Genomic DNA, 8009 nt, shown 5'->3' with positions numbered 1-8009 from the left:
GCTGCAACAAGATATTGTAAAATCCACTCTTCTTTCTCTTAGCTATTTATTTTTTTCTGCAGTTTGTAAGTGCTAATTGATGCACGTGGTGGTTTTAGGAGAGAAAACCTGCTACAATTAGGTTTTGTTGAATCTCCCGATTGAATTTTCTGTTGTTATGCATCCTTCATCGCGTACACATGATAATTAGTTCTCTCACAGGCAAGCAGAAAGGAGCACACGAGTTGTGTGCCCATACTTGCAGGTAGTGTTCTGATTTTTTGTTTAATGGGTTTATTTCGAATGTGTGTGCAGTAATATGATTTGATTTTTATTGTAGATTTACAGTTTGATGCGTTTTTCTCAGGAGCGGGGTTGTTCAGGTAGTTTTTGAGGCCTCGATCCACTACTGGCAGGTACCATTTGAGCTTTGCTTGGGTTCCCATTTAATAGTAACTTCAACTTTTGGACTTCTTTGATTATGTAATAAACCTAATGATATTAAACTAGCAAACATGCCCGTGCGTTGCAACGGGTGAAAATCAATATCACATGCCCCAGCCATTTTGTCGTTTATTGTGTTCCCCACACTTGCCCGCGGTAGTTGTGATGTCTAGGTGATCGGAATGCACAAAAATGCTGTCAATCCCAAAATGACGAGCTGATCTAGCACATAACACAGTATTAATGTAGGCTAGCATTGCCTGGCAAGCTCATGTGGAATTAGTGACCACACATGGATATAATTAATAGCTAACGACCATCATATGACAAGATTAAAAATGTCACTCTAAGACGGGATCCAATGCAAGAGTGTTTAGAATCCTAGGGAAATTAACATGCAAAACCATCTGGGGCTAGCAGCTACATATATTTGTTTTTTAGCGTCCGACTCTAGGTTATTTGTGGACGCCGGGAAAATAGCAGAGACGATGCAACAATTGCCAGGATTTTAAACCTTGTGCCCGCATTGTATGTGCCCTAACCAAGTTTCAGGTGGCAAAATTACTTTTAATTTTCTGAAAGAACCTGAGATGGCTTCCCTGAAGTCTGCTTGATCACCTACATTCATATCGTAGGGGGCCTCCAAAAGCTCACAAGCAAAAGAGCAACCGGGGTTAGGAAACATATGTTTGTTCTGTTATGGACATCTCATTGTGGAGACGAAGAAGCTCCTCGATCTACATGGGTATGTTCCATTGAAAAATTGATCGTAATAAAAATAGAGTTGCTCATAGTCTAGCTAATATTGGTCGTTCCGGAGGTAGCATCACTTGTTAGCTGGGTCAGGTTCCAAACAGTGTATTTGAGTTTGTATTAGCATACTGTTATTGAGGCATAAATTCATATTTTCTCGCAAAAAAATATGTTTGCTGCTAATTGGTGGAGCCAAGCAGCTGGTCGACACAACCGACGATTGCACTGACAGTGGTAGTGATGACTTGAAGAGGACGTCTAGAAAAAAACATTCAGACATAAGAGCAAACACTTGGCATACAGGGAGATATAAAGAGAGATCATTTCTACCCTCTTGCCTAGAATTTATGAGACAAGGCGGCAAAAAAAGATCCTAAATAAGCTACAGTAATTATAGCACACTACTGAATCCAAAGTTTGTTACTCCTGTGGACATGGTGCTCTCTACAAACTGGCTGTAGCAGTTTTTTTTAATGACATTGTTGTGTTCATATATAAGCCATCACTCATGCTATTGTTAACAAGGTCAGCAAAGGTACACCTTTTCTATTCATTGACATAATCCCCGTTTAATTAGCAGAAGTTGATTCCCATGCGTCCGTAATTTATTTACTCGCCTTCCACTTCTGTCACGCATGCAATGTTGTTAATTATTCTCGCGGTTAATTCTTCCGTAATTTGCTCGCCTTCCACTTCTCTCACCCATGCAACGCAATTAAATCTTCCGCAATTTACTCACCTTCCACTTGTGCCACTCATGCAACGCAATTAATGGTCCTCACCCATCTCTTCATTCAAATTAGAGGTGGCTTGCAGATTTAAAATTAAAGACGAATATAAACTGGTGCAATAGGTTGTAACAGAGCGAGGTGGGACTATTAAATAAATAAACGAACCCTTTCTCCTACACGCATTGACGACTTGGCTCAATGGAACAACTCTTATGATTTTGCAAGGCAGGTCGGGAGTTCGATTCCCTCATTGGCAATTTCTATTGTTAATTGCCATGGCCGCCACTACTGTCGGGCCGTGGCAGGCTAAGGCCCAGGTGCACGACGTAGCACCACAAAATTTGTTTAGTTAAATTTGATGGACGGATGAAAAACTAGTACCACCTCGGATAGAAGAAAAATCTCCAAAAATACTATGGGTGAACGGATGAAAAAATCAACGAAACACACCTTGCTTTAATGTTCTTTCAATTTTATGCTCTTTCAATTTTATAGTGTTCTGATCCAAGCCAAAATGATGCTATGTTCTGATGTAATTATTTTCGATAGTGTTGTTTGCAGATATGAAGTCTCTTTGCATTTGAAGAGCCAGGAAGGTAGCACCTTGGGCAGTATTTATCCGAAGCAACAAGGGGGGTCAAGAAATTATGCTCAAGTTAAAACCTCATATGTGAGTTGATTTTTGTATGGGTTATTTATTCTGTTGTATAGACCTTGGACGACCTTAGAGTAAGAGCTGCTATGTAATTGAAATCTGATCCACTAACACAATGAAACTTCCATGAAAATTTATCTGTACAGATTAATTCCATGATATTAAATTGTATGTTGTTGTAGTTTTTACTTATGTTATACATACATGTGCGAGTTCACTAGAGATGAATTGTGAATAGATAAAGTAAGTAGGGTATGATCTAATTATTTGTGACATCATATTCAAGAACCAGTGTATTTCTCTACATGGATGAGATGATTATGAAACATTATGAATTTTGTCAAGATTATTTATATCATATTTATCTCATATGTTCCTTCTACTTGACACACTTAATGCTTACACGGGGACACATCTATAGTTTCGACTATCTTTTAAGGAGATGCATGCTTGCCTGCATTTGATGCAACAATTCATTCATGGTAGCTCTTATTTCTTTTCTGTTTCAGCATTGGTAAATTAAATTAGTAGACAAAAATATAAGATATTTGTCTATATAGATGGTGATACGTGAAATTAATATTTTTTAGTGTATGATGTTTCTTTGCAATTATTTTTTATGACAATCGACATTTTTGGACTATCTATATATCATATAATGGATCATGAAGTATATTTTCATAATCATCACCATGATCTCTTTGCCGAGTACTTTATAATTAAACCTACTATTAGTAGACTTTTGAAATCTGAGGTACAAAGAAATCATTGAGTGGAATCTCAAATAAGGGATTTCAATTGGAAATAACTAGCCCGTGCAGATGCACGGGTTCACGACTAGTATACTTAGTCTAACACCCTCCCTCAATCTTAACTATGTCCTGAAACACTCAGAAGGTTAAGATTGCGTCGACATCCTTCAAAAGAAGGAAAGGGCAAGGGTTTAGTGAAAATATCAGCAAGCTGATCCTTAGAAGGAACAAACTTGATCTGAAGAAGCTTCTGAACAACACATTCCCTCACAAAGTGATAGTCAACTTCAATGTGCTTCGTTCGGGCATGCAACGCTAGATTGGATGAAAGATATGTAGCACCGATGTTATCACACCAAAGAACAGGCGGCTGAGTTGGAGAGACCTTCAACTCCCGAAGCAATGACTGCACCCACATGATCTTAGTTGTGGCATTAGCAACCGCCTTGTACTCAGCTGCAGTACTACTCCGAGACACCGTAGCTTGCTTGCGAGCTTGCCAGGCGATCAAGTTAGGTCCATAGAACACAGCATGTCCCCCCGTGGATCGCCTGTCATCAGGACTACCAGCCCAGTCGGCATCAGAAAATGCAGAGATCAGTCCAGAAGGTGCCGACTGAAGATGAAGCCCATATGAACCAGTGTGACGAACATAGTGCAAGATGCGCTTAACAGCTTACCAGTGAGAATCACATGGTGCATGAAGATACTGGCACACACGGTTTACTGCAAACGATATGTCTGGTCGAGTGATCAGCAAATACTGCAACCCACCAACAATGCTGCGGTACTCAGTGGCATCCTCAAAAGATAGCAAGTCACCAACAAGAGCGGTCAGTTTGTCTGTGATAGACATGGGAGTCGTAGAGGGCTTGCACTGAAACATACCTGCACGACGTAGGAGATCCTGGGAGTACTTCTTCTGAGAAAGAGTCAAGCCACCATCACAAGGAAGAACCTCCAGACCCAGAAAATAATGCAGTCTCCCAAGATCCTTAACAGCAAACTCAGCACCAAGAGAGGACACAAGCCGGTCCGTAGCAGCAGCAGACGAACTAACAAGGATGATGTCATCAACATAGACCAGAATGTACATAGTCACCTCCGGTCTCTGAAAGATGAACAAAGACGTGTCCGCTGCAGAAGGCACAAACCCATGAGCATGAAGAGCAGCGCCAAGACGTGCATGCCACGCACGAGGGGCCTGTTTCAGTCCATACAGAGCTTTGACAAGACGACACAAATGATGTGGCTGAGCAGGACCAACAAAACTGGGTGGCTGACGCATATAAACCTCTTCCTCTAGAACTCCATGGAGGAAAACATTCTGAACATCAAGCTGTCGAAGCGACCATCCTCGAGTAACAACCAAGGAGAGAAGAACACGAATAGTGGTTGGTTTAATAACAGAACTGAATGTGTCTGCATAAGCAATGTCATACCGTTGTTTGAAACCCTTGGCAACGAGACGTGCCTTGTATCTCTCAATGGAACCATCAGCATGTTTCTTCACCTTGAATACCCATTTAGAGTCAATGATATTAACACCAGATGGAGCTGGAACCAGATGCCAAGTGTTGTTTCGTTGAAGTGCATGGATCTCCTCCTCCATCGCAGCACGCCAGTGTGGAATGCCAAGTGCTGCCTGAAAATGTCATGGTTCAGTTGTAGGGTCGGCCTCGGTATGTGCCATACATGCCGCAAGCCACGCAACAGTGCCATCAAAGCGACCATCCTCGAGTAACAGCCAAGGAGAGAAGAACACGAATAGTGGTTGGTTTAATAACAGAACTGAATGTGTCTGCATAAGCAATGTCATACCGTTGTTTGAAACCCTTGGCAACGAGACGTGCCTTGTATCTCTCAATGGAACCATCAACATGTTTCTTCACCTTGAATACCCATTTAGAGTCAATGATATTAACACCAGATGGAGGTGGAACCAGATGCCAAGTGTTGTTTCGTTGAAGTGCATGAATCTCCTCCTCCATCGCAGCACGCCAGTGTGGAATGCCAAGTGCTGCCTGAAAATGTCATGGTTCAGTTGTAGGGTCGGCCTCGGTATGTGCCATACATGCCGCAAGCCACGCAACAGTGCCATTAGTGCGCTTCTTCGGTTGGAAGATACCACTTTTGCTGCGAGTATGAGGACGCAGGACGACAGGCGGAGGTGATGGTGGAGCAGCCACCACAGAGGAGCCACTGTCCAACAGCGGTGAAGAAGACGCGCCTGGAATGGTCGGCGAAGACGATCCAGAAGAGGACGACCCAGTCGACGCAACAGTCGGTGAGGCCTCCTGCCCAGGTGACAGTGGCGCTGGTGCTGCCGGCCCGTGGGGCGACGCCGCGGGGTCGGCCGGCCCAGGTGCCAACACTGCGGGGTCAGCCGTCCCAGGCAGCATCAAGGCCACGGACACAGGCGACCCAGGCGGCAACGCCGCGGGATCGGCCGGCCCAGTTGACAACGAGGCCATGGACACAGGCGACATGGGTGCCTCGTCGAGTCCACGTGCATGTCCCGTGCACTCGTGGTCGACGTCGTGAAAAGCCTGTGGAGCAGTAGGCGCAGCCAGCGTAGTGGTGGCTGGCTCAGGTGGGACCTCATTATCATCCTCAAGAAGCTCAAGTTGCGCACCTCGTCCAGTCCCTGCACCATGGTTAGGCAACAATAGAGGAGAATATGCAGCATCCACAAATTGATCAGGCAAAACTGGAAAAGAGTGCAACTCGCTGACGGGAGTATAAGTGCATGATGCAAGCGTGGAAAAAGGGAAGACAATCTCATCGAACACAACGTCACGGGAAATGTAAACGTGATTCATCGGAATGTGGAGACACTTGTAACCTTTGTGGAGAGGACTGTACCCAAGGAATACACACTTTTTTGATCGATACTCAAGTTTATGCTTGTTGTATGGACGAAGATGTGGCCAACACGCACAACCGAACACTTTGAGAAAGGAGTAATCTAGAGTTTCATGAAGCAACACCTCGAGAGGAGACTTCATGTGAAGAAGTCGTGTGGGAGTCCTGTTTATCAGAAAACAAGCAGTGAAAAAAGCACCGCTCCAGAACCAAAAAGGAATAGAGGCACGTGCAAGAAGTGTTAGACCAGTTTGAACTATGTGACGGTGCTTGCGCTCAGCAGCACCGTTCTGCTGATGTGTATGAGGACAAGACACATGGTGTGAGATGCCAAGTTTCTGAAAAAAGGTGTGGAGATTACGATATTCACCCCCCCAGTCGGATTGCACATGGATAATTTTGTGCTTAAGCAAACGCTCTACATGTGCTTGGAATTGCATAAAGACATGAAACACATCAGATTTGCATTTAATAAGATAAATCCAAGTAAAGCGACTGAAAGAATCAATGAAACTGCCATAATAGTTGTGACCACTGACAGAAGTTTGGGCTTAGCCCCACTCATCTGAAAACACAAGCTTGAGAGGAGCCGTGACAACACGACTCGATACAGAAAAAGACAACTGATGACTTTTGCCTTGTTGACAGGCATCACACACTAAAAACTCCTTATTTCTTGACTCAACGGGAAGACTATGACGACGAAGCACATGGCGCACAATGGGAGTGGCAGGATGGCCAAGGCGAGAGTGCCACTGCGACGATGACACCCGAACACCACTGAAAACTTGAGGAACTCGTGCATGGGCTCGGGGCTCATCAAGCGCATATAATCCACCGCGAGCTCGACCACTAAGTAGAACATCCCTCGTGTCCCGGTCCTTAACAAAAAAATGGAAAGGGTGAAAGTCAACAAACACATTGTTGTCACGAGTTAATTTAGGGACCGAGAGTAAACTACATGTGACTGAAGGAACACGAAGGACATCAAGAAGACGCAAGGTTTTAGTGGTACGCGAAAGAAGAGATGCCTGACCAACATGTGAGATGGGCATACCTGATCCATTGGTAGTGCGGACCTGATCATGACCGATGTAGGCCTGGCGAGTGGCCAGCTTGTCAAGCTGTCTCGTCAAGTGGTCCGTGCCACCTGTGTCCACGTACCATGCAGGTGTTGGGGAATGTAGTAATTTCAAAAAAATTCCTACGCACACGCAAGATCATGGTGATGCATAGCAACGAGAGGGGAGAGTGTGATCTACGTACCCTTGTAGATCGACAATGGAAGCGTTTGATTGATGTAGTCGTACGTGTCCAAGGCCCGACCGATCAAGCACCGAAACTACGGCACCTCCGAGTTCTAGCACATGTTCAGCTCGATGACGATCCCCGGACTCCGATCCAGCAAAGTGTCGGGGAAGAATTCCGTCAGCACGACGGCGTGGTGACGATCTTGATGTACTACTGTCGGAGGGCTTCGCCTAAGCACCGCTACAATATTATCGAGGACTATGGTGGAAGGGGGCACCGCACACGGCTAAGAATATGATCACGTGGATCAACTTGTGTCTCTAGGGGTGCCCCTGCCTCCGTATATAAAGGTTCAAGAAGGGGAGGCCGGCCGGCCATCATAGGGCGCGCCAGGAGGAGTCCTACTCCCTCCGGGAGTAGGACTCCCCCCCAATCCTAGTTGGAATATGATTCGCGAGGTGGGAAAAGAGAGAGAGAGAAGGAAGGGGGCGCCGGCCCCCTCTCTCCTTGTCCTATTCGGACAAGGAGGGAGGGGCGCGCGGCCCAGCCCTGGCCACCTCTCCTCTTTTTCCACTAAGG

At 45.1% G+C, this 8009-nt stretch overlaps 1 long non-coding RNA gene across 1 annotated transcript; it reads left to right on the top strand.

Annotated features, from left to right (window-relative positions):
- Window positions 1–2699, top strand: LOC123149804 (uncharacterized). Its single transcript, XR_006474845.1, has 3 exons — window positions 1–244; window positions 347–395; window positions 2457–2699. It is a non-coding gene; the product is annotated as an uncharacterized lncRNA (long non-coding RNA).
- The last annotated feature ends 5310 nt before the right edge of the window (window positions 2700–8009 follow it).

This window comes from Triticum aestivum, chromosome 7A (assembly GCF_018294505.1).
Source record: "Triticum aestivum cultivar Chinese Spring chromosome 7A, IWGSC CS RefSeq v2.1, whole genome shotgun sequence".
Taxonomy (NCBI): Eukaryota; Viridiplantae; Streptophyta; class Magnoliopsida; order Poales; family Poaceae; genus Triticum; species Triticum aestivum.
The sequence above is the reverse complement of the archived record's forward strand: the minus strand, read 5'-3'. Positions and strand labels throughout refer to the sequence as shown.